The following is a 16,297-nucleotide window of genomic DNA, read 5'->3' as shown; positions in this document are numbered from 1 at the left end:
CAGTGAGCCATAGCGCTAATGTCTCAAATGGGTTTGCTTAAACTCGCATTTCCAGGATGGCTAATCGGCAAGAATGGTGATATCCCTCGGCCTGCCCATTCGCCAGATTTGACCGCCCCACACTTCTTTCTTTGGGGTTAACTGAAATGCAACATCTTGGAGGAAAATTCACCAAGAACGAAAGAAGATCTAAAGTAGCGAATACTGCAGTAAATTAACAACATTCCGTTGCAGATGCTACAGAACGTCCTGGGCGGCCTTCATCTTAGACTCTGACAATGTGTGCAAAACCAAGGACGCCACCTTACTGACACCATATTCAAAAAATGATTATTTTTTAAGGTACAACATTTTAAGGTACAACATTAATTTCCACTCATGTACTTAAGGTTCATGTTGAAAAAATTATACTCTTTTTGTAAATATATTATTCATGATTTTTCAAAACCGTGTTTCACTACCTCACCCTGTATATGACTTTAATCGCATTTTCTGGTATTTTACATTTTTAGTGTTACATGTACCTTTTTATCTCACAAACCACTTAATCAACAACATTCAAATTTTCAGAAAAGCTAAAAAACGGTTAAAAGATGCCACTGCACACAAGTACTGTATTATTCTCTGAATCGGGAAATTTATATTAAATTTTTCCCAATAAAAAATGGCTTAGCGGTAAAAAATTCATAAATATTATACATAAAAAAAGATACTGGTTCTAGTTCATTGAGCTAACCATATATACTGAAAACAGCTGCCAAAATTTCAAAGTTCTAAATATAACAGTTCCGAAAAAAAGATACATAAAGTTGGCAAATTTAACATTGGCAAGATAGGACATTCCAGCTTCCCTTAAGACTCTTAGGAAAACAGGATGGCATCAAAACTGCAAAGGGATTGTAAAACATCGACATGGACCATATCAGTTATGCTGAAATTTCTGCAGGGAATACTATCGTGGAGGCCAAGATAGCCAGAAGGTCAAAGAAAAGAAGATATGAAGATAAAGAGGAAGAACCTGAGCACAGTATAGTCCTGGAATGTTTTAATAGTGTGTCTGTATGGTTGTGTACATTAGTTTCTTGTATGTAAAACTTTAACACAGTTGTTCTCAAAATACATTTTTTGAACTTCTGCAAACACAAGCAAATTTGCACAAAAATGCCTCAGGTGAAGACTGCAAATGGCTTACGACATAGCTGCGAGTTATTGGGCTACTGTATGTAAAACTGAATGACGCCAAGAAGAGAAATTGAGCCCATACGACAAGATATTTGCAAGCTGTACTGTGGATAGTGTAGCCACACCCAATCCTACAGCCAGCAGATAAGATTTTTTTGGTATTTTACTTTTGTACAGCGAGAACCATTAATTTAAAGTGTGTTTTTAGTGAATAATCATTCTTGAACTTTAAAGAAACAGGTTCCTAATCATGCACTCATATACGGTTTCTTCCTGGTGTCTGATTAATCCGAGTATCATGTTTTCAAACTTATGATGTGCCAATGTAATGTAATCAACTGCTGGAAATAAGGTTTATCTAAAGCGAAGAGTAAGATACCCACAGTAAAGAGTTGAAGTAATTTCATGACTGTATTATGTTGCCAGAAAACAGTACTTATTTAATAATTTAATTATGAATATGTTCTTTTGTAATATATAATGAACTTGTTTATATGGAGTGTATAAGGTCAGTAGACCAAAGAAACTAAGAAGTGGGAACATCTGCAACTTCCAGACACATGTTGGCTTGCCCGCCACTTCTTTTTCATTCTTGGAGGAGGAAGGCAGTCTTGATTTTGTAACCAGTGATGTATAACGAAGTTAGGTAATCAGTGTTGATACTAAAAATGTTAAGAAGTGCAAATAGTGTAGTTCACAACAAAAAGTTTGAATAAGTATAATGTTTAGCAAAAAGTATTTCCAATCCAGTGGAGTTTATTCAAACAGAAGAAAACTCATGCCATGCTTGGTGTTGGAATGATCATTTTGCAGACAAAGAAAACAATGAAACCCCCTAGACAAGCGATACCTGCAGGTATTGGATATGAAATCTCTCAGCAACTACTAACAAATTTGTGCTGAAATTGTGCTGGGACTGGACTTATTATTCCCATTCAATAACACATGGTGAGAGTGCTGCCATACCACACAATACTGTGTAAGGTTTTGTAAACAATTCTTCAGTTATTTAAGAAACCAGTGAGATAACAACCAGTACACCAAGTTAGTATAAAGAGGCGTCATTTAAATTGTTTTTGTGTAATAATGACATATATGTGTGAGGGACTTAAACGATGGTGCCGAATGAAAAGTGTAACGACACGTCTGTCTCTACCAAAAAGGAAAAAATCAGCGGTTCTTCATGTAAGCAATGCAGAAAACTTGAGATAAAAGGAATCTTATATGTAAAGTGCAATTTTTGGCTTCATGAGAAGTGCACAAAAGTGAACCTGAAATTCATTAGTGACGGAGTTCCGTGGACATGCACCGACTGTTTGCAGTGGGAATCATCAGAACTTGTAAGAACAATAAAGTCAAAAAAAGAAATAGTTAAAGCGCTACAAAGTGATATTGGAACTCTAACAAAAAAGAGATTCAGTCTCTGAAAGAAGAAAACGCAAAGCTAAAAAGCAAATCGGCAAGCTGCGTATGTGGAAACCCATTACAGAACAAAAACAAACAAATGTGAGAACTCTTGTGTGCAAACTCCGTTACCGAGCAAAAAACAAAAACCGTTAAAACTTACATGTGCATATTCCGGCAAAAACAGTGGCAGGAAGTGAAACGTGGTAATTCCGTAAACTCCCGCGTGCAAACTCCGTTACTAAGAAGTAAACAAACCTGTGCAAACTCGCATGTGCAAATTCCAGTGAAAACAGTGGCAGAAAACGAATCGTGCGGTAAATCTATAAGCAAATATAACTGGAAAACTGCGATGTATAAGAAAAAAGATAAATGTGAAAGCAATCCAGCAGAACAGATCGACAAAAGTGATTTTTTTGTTATTGGCATTTCCATGTTAAAAAATGTAAAGTCGATGTTTGCCCTGGAATCCGACCACAGCAGATTGTGAAACATTTCAACACATTAGGAACACGGAAAAATCCAACCAAAACAACAATGATTCCAACACAAATTTTAAAGGCATGATAATTCACGTAGGGACCAACTCTATTAGAAGCAGCAGACAAGAAGAAATCATAAATGATATTCGTAATTTAATTCGGTCAGCCAAAGGTTTGTTTACAAGCTCCAGAATTGTTATCAATGGAATTCTACGAAGAAGATCAGTGAGTAACGCGTATATAAACAAAACAAACACTGGCATCAGGGAACAGTGCGACGAATTGGTGTTGTATTTGTTGACCCAAATAAATTTCTCGACGACAAATCTCTTGGTAGGGATGGCCTGCACCTAAAAAGACTAGGTGCAATGACTGTCAGCAAAATGCTCCTGGACTTATGTAAAATTATAAAAAATAAGGGAAACTAATACAGTCTGCAGGGGGTGACTATCCAAGAATACCATACGCAAATAAAAAATGTGAGTGTAATTGTAATAAGGAAGCAGTTGAACCAACACAGAACGACATTAAAACAAAAAAATGTGGGAATGCAAATAGTGTTGGCAAAAATTACTTCACAGTTGTTCACCAACATAAATGTTCCCTAGCAAATAAGACCCAACAGCTAGAAGTGGAGCTGTAGTGCTCAGTTGTTTGTCTCACTGAGCATTGGTGCAATGAGGCTGAAATTAGTTTTGCAGTCTTATAATTTAGCGTGTGCATACTGTAGGACTTCTATGAAGTGTGGAGGGTGTTGTATTTATGTAAAACAAAATTATCAGTATAAGACCAGAAGCGATTTAGGTGTAATCAGTGAAGAGCAACATTTTGAACTGGCAGCAGTTGAAATCAGGGACCAATACAGGTGTAGGAATTTGATTATCTTATGTATATACAGATCTCCTAGTGGAGACATACACATCTTTTTCTCCTAACTTAATCATGTTCTTGACAAGATATCCATTCCAAAGAACCACATTCTCATACGTGGAGACCTAAATGTAGATAAACTGAATCCTGGTGCTACATGGGACTCATTACTAAGTCTTGCTCAAAGTTTCAATCTAGTTCCAATTGTTACCAGTACAACAAGAATAACAAAATACTCAAAGACAGCTGTTGATGAGTTATTAACAGATTTAGGCAAAGAAAACTGTGAGGTGGTGGTAGCAGAGCTAGGATTATCTGATCACTCAGGTCATATCATTAATATAAAAGTGGCTCCAGAAGAAACAAAGAAAATGCATATTTACAGACGAATTTTTTCTAAATAAAATAGATACGAGTTTGCCAAACAGATAGCAGGACAAACATGGACTCAGTATACTCAGAGGTAGATGCAAATGAAAAATTCAAAAATTTCACGACATTGTTTAAATTAAATTTTGAAGAAACATTTCCTAAAGCGTTATGTCCATTCCTGAAACACTTAAGTACCTGAGCTCCATTAAACACAGCGAAACTAATCCTGCTTTCTCACTCTTATAACGGATATAGGAAAACATATACGAAAATATTGCTTGCAGCAAAGAGAGCTCATAACTCCAAACTGGTGTTCTCTCAACATAAGGCCGTATGGAAGATTGTAAAGCAGGAAACTAGTACCAGGAAAATGAATCTGTCAAACTTGAAAATCAAAGAGGAAGGGACTCTAATAAAAACCCAATATATCTGGCAACCTATATAAATGATTATTTTAGTAGTATAGGAATAAAATTACAGGAAAATTTTCTAACAGCCCCTCAGGTCAAAAAGCCAAATAATGCTGTATCACACTCAATGGTGTTATTCCCTACAACACAGGAAGAAGTCTACAAAGCAGTCAGCAAACTGAAAAACAAAAACTCAGCTGGTCTGGATGAAGTCCCCATTTTTATAATTAAAGAATGTATCAAGAGCCTACTTCCACCTCTAGTTGATATTATAAATCAATCTTTCAAGCAGGGCTACTTTCCAGACTATTTAAATATGCTAAATTACTACCTCCCTTCAAAAAACGTGATGCAGGAAAAATTGAAAATTATAGGCCAATTTTTCTACTCTCATGCTTTGCAAAATATTAGAAACTATTATGAAAGATAGGCTAATGAATTATTTAAATAAATACAACTTACTGTCTGTTGACCAGTTTGGATTTCGATCAAGGAAAAGCACAGAATCAGCAACAGCACACCTCACAAAACACATTCTAGAAGCATTAGATAAAGGGAACTACACAACAGGTACATTTCTTGATCTAACTAAAGCATCTGGTACAGTAGACCACAACATATTGTTAAATAAGTTAGAAGAACTGGGAATAAGGGGACTTGTGAAAAAGTGGTTCCCCCACAGGGTAGTGTCATTGGCCCAATACTATTCCTCATTTACATAAATGACTTCCCACAGAGCATCAAGCATGGACAAACAATATTGTTTGCAGATGACTCAAATGATCTAATCAGTGACAAATCACCAGATGCACTGAAAGAAAAAGCCGAACAAACACTAAACAGTGTACGTGAGTCGGCATCCAATAATAAACTAACACTAAATTAAAAAAAAAACAAATGCTGTTAACTTCTATGTCTGCAAAAAACCACACTACAACAACTTTAAGTTAAATGATGAAACTAGAGAATGTGTAAACTACATGAAATTTCTTGGTATGCATGTTGACAGTCAGTTAAAGTGGGAAGAACATATTAAAATACTTAGTAAAGGAATCGCTACAGCATGCTTTGCTCTTAGATTTCTGACTGCAGTGTATGATACTACATGTGCTAGATCTGTATATTTTTCTTATATCCACTCTGTTATTACCTATGGAATAATATTTTGGGGAGTCAACAATAAAAATATTGAAACAGTTTTCAAATTACAGAAAAGAGCAATTCGTATAATAGTGGCAGTAGTGCTCACTGTCTTGAACATTTCCAAAAGATGGAAATCCTAACTGTCCCCTGTGAATACATTTTTCAAAGTATTATGTATGTAAAAAAAAAGTATTGACTGCTATGTTAAAAACTATTTAGTATACAGCTATGAAACTAGAAACCAATACAATTTGCATCTAGAGAGGAAAAATAAAGTTAAAACTGAACAGAGCTTGTTGTACAATTCTGTTAAATTATATAATAAATTACCCCAAAATATAAAAGATATTGACACAATTTGACAGTTCAAAACTAAAAAATTTTTTATCAAACAAAAGTTATTACACAGTAACGGACTATCTGAATTAAAACATGTAGTGTAATTAAAGTAGCCTGCATTGTAATACATGGGGAAATAATTATAATATGAAATCCAGAATTTTACAGTACTACAAGAAAATTACATAAGGATATAAAACTAATGTAGGATACCTTAAAATGCGTGTAAATATTAATTTTATGTGCATAAATTGTAAGTATATTGCATTGTATATGATTTTGCTGACGAAATCCACACAATGTTACATGAATCAATCAATCAATCCTGTAGTCATGAAATTACATCTCAGTAGTGGAAGAGTGTAACTTTAATAGAGTAACTTTAAATGTAATTTTGCATCAAAGCTAAAGAGTTCAAATATTTTCATCTTGAGTTCACAAATATTTTCATCTTGAGCAACAGTTAAAGAAAAGTTGTCTTAGCTGTTTCACTGAAAGGCATAATGAAAATTTAGTTAGGGTAATAACACCTCCTTGCTTTAATACATTACAGGGAAATAAAGTCCAACTATTCTTGTTTTAAAAGTTTTCTTAACTATTGCAAAGTGTTATAGTAAAAGTTTACTTAAGTACAATTCAGTCAGAGCGAAGCAAAGAATCTGTTATATGGCTATACAGAGTTGGTTGAAAGAGTAATATTAGCTGTTGAAAGTAAATTCCAGTAAGCAAGAGTTTTTCTTGAAGGAAACGTTCAGTATAAATTGTGTGCTTTGGTATCAAAGTATTTTAGTATTGAAGTTGGCTGGTTATGGAACGTGCTTTTCTAAAGAACCGTCAAATCGCACAAATGATTGTCATTTTTGTATGACAACTCCGTTAACACACAGTACTTCCAAGAAGAAAATGTCTTCTTTGAAATATCGCAACATACCATCAGCCAGGTGACTTGGGTCTCATGGAGATGGACTGCCTGTTTCTGTCCCACTGATTGCGATAGTGAAACCTACCTTCAAATCCCAGTTCTTTGAAAGATCCTCATTTTGTGTGTGACGATGAGTGTACAGGGATTCACAAAAGAACAGACTGTGAACTTATTGACCTAGTGAGATCTTGAATTGCAAAATTTGAAGCTGAACTCTTGGCAACAAGACTACAACAGCGGAATTATTTTGATACGACTGTAAATGTGACTGCAGTTCCGCAACCACAGTATGCCATCCTTTCCATTTTTTGAAAGTGAAAAGAACTTTGTATTTTGTAGTGACGTACAGGGACTAATGACACCTACAGACACCGATTATAAAAGTGGTCTGTGGAGGTTGTTCACTGACTACTCCAAAACTCAAGTCTCAAATGTGTGCTACTGCATTATGGCAACATGTTATCATCAATTTCAATTAGACATGCTCCTTACACGAATGAAACATATGACAAACATAAAACAATTGTTATTTTGATTGAACTATGAAAAGTTTAAATGGCAGATTTCAGGGGATCTGAAGGTCATAGGCATATTATACGGGCTACAACATGGCTACACCAAATACTGTCGCTCCCTGTGCCTCTGGGATAGCCGTGGAAAAGCACTCGTTATAAAAAGAAAGATTGGCTTAAGCATCCATCGCTTGAACCAGGACATTACACTGTTACATACAAAGCACTTGTTGAATTCAAAAACATAGTTGTCCCTGCTCTTCATATAAAATTGGCCTTAATGAAAATCTTCATTAAGGCCACTGACAAAACTGGGGAATCACTTTTCTATTTACACAAGCAATTTCAATGTCTTGGTGAGGCAAAAATAAAATATGGGATTTTTGTGGGTCCCTGCATAAGCAAACTGTGCAAAGATGAGCATTTGAACATTCTGACAGGTGATCAAAAGTTAACTTGGGATGTCTTTGTTCCAGTTTCAAGAAATTTTATAGGAAATAAAGACGGCCAATGACTATAACGAATCTGTGGCAAGTCTTCTGCACTGCTACAATAGGCTTGGATGTAGCATATCCTTACATTCACTTTTACTAGATTCCCACTTCTTTCCCGACAACTGTGGCGCTTTAACCGACGACCATACAAGATACCAGGGAAAGTGGAATGCATCAGTGTTAGCCGATTACTGCTGGACACTAATCAGGGAATCATCAGCAGAATACTACAGATACAAGGCAAAGCGGGTGTGCCTCCAAAACCTTCCTCCGAACGGTAACACCGAGGTAAACACACGCATAAGCTTATGTAGGCAATAATTTAAAAGCTACCATAACTTCAAAATGAGAGCTAATTTTGCATTTGCATTAACATTTTCGCTATCAGCACACCAGAAAACATAAGGATTAGCTGTTATCGTGCCAGTTACAGAAAAAAGTAAAATTTTATTGCCTGGTGTTTCCTTTCCAACAGGAACACCAGTTCTCCCTTGACGCGTTTTTTTGGAGTTTCTGCACAAACAGCAACAAAGGAAAGGAATAATGCCTTGCAGCTACAGTGAGTGTCTCATATTAAGTGTACTTCGACCTTTATAGGAAACAGATTTTTGATACAAAATATATACAGCTTTTTAGACCACATTATCTCAAAGTTCAGAGCGTAAGTTAGTTATGTGCCCAAATCTACAACTTCGTATCATTATTCTTACTAGTCACTCAGATATGGACTGTCCAGTGATGTAACTCAGATATTACAGGCAACTGGTCTGGGCACGACAGTGTACATTGTCAGTATGTTACAAAAAGCCACAGGACAATGTGTTTATTCAGAAGGTCATATCCCAGATCGTATTGATCAGCGAGATACGGGGTCAAGTGTTTTGGATAGGTTTCAGCAAAGCAACCATTTGTGTATCTATCGGAAGAACAGGATAATGTGGCAGTCCTACAGCAAAGGGTCAAAATTTAAAGAGGTTTTTTTAAAAAAAAAATCAGCCATTGAGTTGCAGACCATAGGTTTATTCAGCCCTCGACCTAGGTTTCGATATTTGTAAGAATATCTTCTTCAGGCCTTTGTTTCTAGCATGGTGTTATGCAAATATTTTATTCTTTGGACTTCCGCTATAATTTTATGTAGACACGACCCTTTACCAGTGGGTGAATACATTTGTGTATTTATTCTGACATATGCTGAGTATAATCTGGCTGCTGTCTTAATCCACGACACGTGATGTTGCTGGTTTTTATATAAATTTTACGCAGTGTGCCCATAAAGAAAGAATCCATCTCGCGGAAAATGTACATGTGGATTATTTCTGTTACAGGTACTGTGAAGAGAGATCACAATGTTAACAATTGCCGCAAGAATCATAATTCTGGAACATCATTTATATGACGAAACCTGTGCTGAGGTCCAGTGGCTGTTTGAGAGAAAGTATCGAAAGGGTGCCCCTACACGACTTGTCATTCGGAAGCTCGTCAACAAATTCCAGCGTACAGGTTCTGTAGCTGACGAGATACGTGCTGGTTGACCACCGCAATCTATACAGCATACGAGGGTAGCTATCGAAAGAAGTCCAACGGCATCTACCCGCATGAACTATCTGTGCCGAAATCCACAGTGTGGAAAGTGCTTCACTACACCCTTAAAAAGAAGGAATATCATATCCAGGTGCTTCACCAACTAGAGGATGAAGATCATGTGGCACGAGCAGTCACGAGTCGTGATCAGTTGGAGGCTGTAGCCGAAGAGGACCTGATGAATCGTGTTACAGTCAGCAACGAGGCGACATTTCATGTCTGCGGCATCTTTGACAAATACAATTGTCAGATCTGGGCAGAGGAACCTCATGAATGCACTGAGTGGCAAAGAGACTCTCCCAAAGTGAATGTGTGGCTTGGTCTCATGAAAGGTAGGATCTACAGGCCGTTTATGTTTGCTGAAAGACAATTACCAGAGCAACCTACCTGGACATGCTGCAGTTGTTCTTGGAGCCTCAGCTGCAACAGGATGGTATCCTTGCCTCTGTCATGTATCAACAAGATGGGACACCACCCCAATATGCAAACATTGTCCGGGACTACCTGAATGAGACCTTTCCTGACAGGTGGATAGGAAGATCTGCAGGTCGCATGTGGGCTGCTCGCTCCTCCAACCTCACTCCCCTGGACTTCTTTGCGTGGGATTTCATTGAGAGCCGAGTTTTAGTAGGGTGCCACATTTGAATGAACTGAAATGGTGAATATGAGAGGCATGCTTGCTAATAACCCCTCAAATGTTACAGCGCGTGTTCCACGCAACCACAAGGTGATGGGAACAGTGCGTTGCCAATGAAGGTGGACATGTTGAACAGTATTAGCTTCTCTCTCTCTAAATATAATGTTTATTTGTTGTAGCACATCTGGAAAACGAACATGGATACTTACTTTATGGGCACTCTGTATATGACAAGAACCACTTGGCTTCAGCTAATGTAATTTACCACCTTGTTATATCACAAGGTCCAATTGTTCCGAAGAAGAATATATATATATATATATATATATATATATATATATATATATATATATATATAAAAACAAAGATGATGTGACTTACCAAATGAAAGTGCTGTCAGGTCGACAGACACACAAACGAACACAAACATACACACAAAATTCAAGTTTTCGCAACAAACTGTTGCCTCATCAGGAAAGAGGGAAGGAGAGGGAAAGACGAAAGGATGTGGGTTTTTAGGGAGAGGGTAAGGAGTCATTCCAATCCCGGGAGCGGAAAGACTTACCTTGGGGGAAAAAAAGGACGGGTATACACTCGCGCGCGCGTGCACACACACACACACACACACACACACAAACACACACACACACACACACACACACACACACACACATCCATCCACACATATACAGACACAAGCAGACATATTTAAGGACAAAGAGTTTGGGCAGAGATGTCAGTCGAGGCGAAGTGCAGAGGCAAAGACGTTGAATGACAGGTGAGGTATGAGTGGCGGCAACTTGAAATTAGCGGAGATTGAGGCCCGGTGGGTAACGGGAAGAGAGGATATATTGAAGAGCAAGTTCCCATCTCCGGAGTTCGGATAGGTTGGTGTTGGTGCGAAGTATCCAGATAACCCGGATGTGGAATGAAATCCTCCCCACTCCACCAAGAGTGTCTTTCCGCCGTCCACCTAACCTTCGTAACCTGTTAGTTCATCCCTATGAAATCCCCAAACCACCTTCCCTACCCTTTGGCTCCTATCCTTGTAACTGCCCTCGGTGTAAAACCTGTCCCATGCACCCTCCCACCACCACCTACTCCAGTCCTGTAACCCGGAAGGTGTACATGATCAAAGGCAGAGCCACGTGTGAAAGCACCCACGTGATTTACCAACTGACCTGCCTACACTGTGATGCATTCTATGTGGGAATGACGAGCAACAAACTGTCCATTCGCATGAATGGACACAGGCAGACAGTGTTTGTTGGTAATGAGGATCACCCTGTGGCTAAACATGCCTTGGTGCACGGCCAGCACATCTTGGCACAGTGTTACACCGTCCGGGTTATCTGGATACTTCCCACCAACACCAACCTATCCGAACTCCGGAGATGGGAACTTGCTCTTCAATATATCCTCTCTTCCCGTTACCCACCAGGCCTCAATCTCTGCTAATTTCAAGTTGCCGCCACTCATACCTCACCTGTCATTCAACAACATCTTTGCCTCTGCACTTCCGCCTCGACTGACATCTCTGCCCAAACTCTTTGTCTTTAAATATGTCTGCTTGTGTCTGTATGTGTGTGGATGGATATGTGTGTGTGTGTGTGTGTGTGTGTGTGTGTGTGTGTGTGTGTGTTTGCGCGCGAGTGTATACCCATCCTTTTTTCCCCCCAAGGTAAGTCTTTCCGCTCCCGGGATTGGAATGACTCCTTACCCTCTCCCTTAAAACCCACATCCTTTCGTCTTTCCCTCTCCTTCCCTCTTTCCTGATGAGGCAACAGTTTGTTGTGTAAGCTTGAATTTTGTGTGTATGTTTGTGTGTCTATCGACCTGCAAGCGCTTTCGTTTGGTAAGTCACATCATCTTTGTTTATATATATATATATATATATATATATATATATATATATATATGAAAATAGGTCAAGGGCTAAATAAACCTTTGGTTCGCAACTGCTTGGCTGAGATTGAGTTTTTCAACCTCTTCAAATTTATATAGTTGCTGAAACATAGCCATGTTTAAGATTTTCAAAATTTAAACATTACTCACTTCGTACAGCTCATGCAAAATGAAGAAATCAAATGACTTCGTAGCAGCTGAGGAGAGCTCCGCCTACCATCCTCCAAGGAAGCCATGGGTCTGGTTATATAAATATAACAAACTGGTCACCTATGTTATTGCGACATAAGTGCTGTGATCAAGACTGAACTTTAGTTAAAATATAAATCAATGGTTCTTTTGCATTATATCTGATATGGGGTGTGTCTTGAGCGGCTTACAAAAACACTATTTATTTGTTCATGGGCAGTTCTCCAGAAAAGTGCAAAACCAATTTTAGCCTTTTTTGTACTGTGGGCAGCAATTATCCATAAAACTAATGACAGCACTTGGCTCAAATTTTAACTACAGACACCACTCTCCAATTTTTGAAAATCTACATCTGTTAACAAACACCCAAAAAACCACGATTTTTAGGTATCCTAAAGTACCAATAGTGTGCATGGCCACTTCTTTAATTTCTATTCATGACAAGTTGTTTAAATTTCTGTTTTATGTTATTAAGGTGATGTTCTTAGGGAACCTTTAAATTTTTTCCCAATACCATTGTGTGATACCGAGATCTAGAGATTCAAAATCTACCCTTACATGCAGTCTGTTTTTCCTCGGCATGATGGCCTCTACCAGCAGGGCAATGCAATGTATCACACAGCGTGCATGTGTGTTTCAGAGAGCACCAGTCTGAGTCCGTCATACTTCCCTAATCACTATAGTATCACATCGAGAGAATTTGATATTTCATTGTATTCTCTATCTTATGACACGTGTGCAGAAGTGGTGAAAGTGTCAATATGGTGGAAATGCCAGATTAAAAGTTTGCCTCAAGTTAACTTCCACCCACTTGAAACCGATGTCATTTCAATGAATGAATGTAAGATTGGCCCTGCAGTTATTCAGTAACTCAATGGCCAATGGCATAAAATTATTCAGGGAAATTAAAGCAACAGGATTCAAAGGCAGTGAATCAACGGAATCATTCACTAGAAGTATAAACAGCGTAGTGGACACACTTAATTTTTCGTTTCCTAAGGGTGCATTATACATAAACTAAGAGGCTCACAAAACATTAATGAAATGGAAAAGCATTATCGCCGATAAAACTAACAGCTTTGTTTCCGAAAGAACTCTCCAGTCTCTAAAAGTAAGCATTGAAAGTTCATTGGAGATACCTGAATATTTGTGGGAAAAACGTTTCAGCTATGTCTTGACTGCAAATTTTAATCAGGACCCACTTGAACGTCATTTCGGTATTATAAGGTCTCTGAGTTGCAATGATCACCAGTCAGTAATAGCTTGCACATGTTACAGTGCGTTTACATTCCTGTAAAACTAGCCGTACCTTCTGCGGAAACTGCGAACATAAATGTGAATTTTCATTGACGTCATATGTATGCCAAATGGGGACGTTAGCCAGACATTTCCAAGAGTGATTGCCTATCAGAGTTGGAGAGCTCCAAACGATACATATCGAAGTTGCGATAGTAAATCGATTACGGAAGTCTCGTGGCGCGCTTTATGATAAATTATTTTTGATCGTCATTTTTATCAGTTTTGTGTTGTTTCTTCAGTTCGTGTACATTACATTCCTGCTGAATTGTTTGTGATTCCATTGAGAAATCGACACAGTTTCTCTTCATAGCGAGTGTAATGTGTGCTGCTTCTTAAGTTTCTTCTGCAGATCCCCTCACATGGAAAACTAATTCCATGCGTATCCAGCATAGACAAATGTTTGACTTTTTTCCGGAAATATGGACTTCTGCCGGACGAAGAAAGGAGGGACTGTGGTGCTGCTAAGTCTGTGAAACTGCGTAAGAGGGGTGTGGACACTGAGATTTTGTTGCAATTTCATTGTGGACTCTGCAGAACGCGAACCAGCATCAGGAAAAATTGCTTCTAGTCCTGCACATTATCGATTCAGATGAGCATAATTCTTGTGTCGAGCTGGATTCGAGATTACACGTTGCAAGCCACAGCATCAGAAACTGAGTTATTGGCAAATACCGTGTGTGACTACTTCGGGTTTTGCCGAGAAGTGTGCTACATGATAGTGACAAATGACAGTGTGCCAATTGGTGGACCGTATAAAATAGTGGAAGTAGACGAGTCTCATATTGCTAGATGAAAGAATCAGAGAAGACAACCTTCTAAAAGTGAAGTATATCATACATGGGCTTTTGGTGGGATAGAAAGGGAGTCACGCAAATGTTTCACTGTGAGGTTATTGTCCCGAGACAAGATGTCTTTAGTGGGTCTCATAAAACATTTCATACTGCCTGGAACAAAAGTCATCACAGACGGATTTCAGTCGTACCACACTCTCAAAGCTGAAGGGTTCAAGCACGAATTCGTGAACCACTCTGTGGAGTTTGTCTCTTCAGATGACGCCAGTGTCCATACCCAGAATATAGAACGGCTGTGGAAGTCTGTCAAGTCTACCATAAAAAGAGAAGGGCATCCAGGACAGAGGGAAGAACTGTATTTGTTCCAGTACCTATACTTTCAGAACTTGCGTTTCCAGGGGAAAGTCGACGCATGCGACACTCTGCCGATATTCCTGCTCGATATTGACAGTGTTTACCCTGGGTACAGGAAAAAAGGAATTGTCCCTGCAGCTTATACATCACGCAGACTGTCACAAGATGATAACACAGATGACGAGTAAGGTAAGTCGTCTCCTTTGAATTTACAAGTGCTTCTCTGACGTTTTTCTTTTGTCGTTGCTGTAGTGACAACTTGAAACATACTTGTAACGCGCGCCACGAGACTTCCATAATCGATTTACTATCACAATTTCGATATGTATCTTTGGAGCCCTCCAACTTCGATAGGCAATCATTCTTGGAAATTACCGAGTTCTGGAAATTGAAGACGTAATTAAAAAAACGCTGTGTGTTCCACATAACTTAACAGAGGCTCATTCCAATCCACTTGAAAGCACCACAGGAAAGGAATGTTTACTTTATCATCTGGCAGGTTACATAGTGCATCAAACAAGGAAAGCCATAAAATGCCATAAGTGTTTGTGACTTCTAAGTGGAAATTTGTCTCACATACTATTCTCTTTACTTACATCTATTAGAGATTACGGCTCTTCTACAAAAAAGACATTGTTCACATATTCATCGAAAGGCGTCTTCAATGTTCTTATGCAAGTGGAAAATATAGTCGCGGTAAAACTCCACGAGGACAGTTTATGGGGCGACATTTTTTATGATTGCCTCAATAGTTTAGACTGCTTAGGTGTTGAAATATCTAATGTTGGATGCTGCGAAGATCATGTGATGGACATCGTTCCCAAGCTGATTTTTCATTATATGAAATGCCGGTTTTTCACTGGCAATAAATTTGGAAGGAGTTGAAGTCTTCAAAAGCTTCCAAGGCTGCCCCAAAACTATCCAAACTAGCTGACAACTGATGTCTACTGAGGTAAGTTAATTGAATCCATCTAATTTTCATATGATTACATGAATGTTATGAATGAATAAGTTTGTGTGTGGCGTTTGGCATAATAACATGGATTTCCATGGGTCACAAGCGGAGCAGCTGACATCTCGTGGGTCACAAGCGGAGCAACTGACATCTTGCGGTGGAACCTGTGAACTAGCGGAGACGGCACACTATTTATTCTACTCGCTATGTGAAAACATTAAAATATATAAAAATAGCACAGAAACAATTAAAAACAATACTGCACAAAAAACAATGTCAGATGAAATGTCAAACTGCAAACACGTAGATTGTACGATGACGGCAAGTGTTAAAGTCCATCTTTTTCTCCGTGAAAAAATGGTAATTTCAGTAGTAAAAAGAAAGCCTGCCCAAAAAGTAAGGTTGAAATTGTGAAACTAAGGGAACACTTATTGGGTGTGCAATTCATAATCAGTG

The sequence above is a fragment of the Schistocerca piceifrons genome, chromosome 11 (assembly GCF_021461385.2).
Source record: "Schistocerca piceifrons isolate TAMUIC-IGC-003096 chromosome 11, iqSchPice1.1, whole genome shotgun sequence".
Classification (NCBI taxonomy): domain Eukaryota; kingdom Metazoa; phylum Arthropoda; class Insecta; order Orthoptera; family Acrididae; genus Schistocerca; species Schistocerca piceifrons.
The sequence above is the reverse complement of the archived record's forward strand: the minus strand, read 5'-3'. Positions refer to the sequence as shown.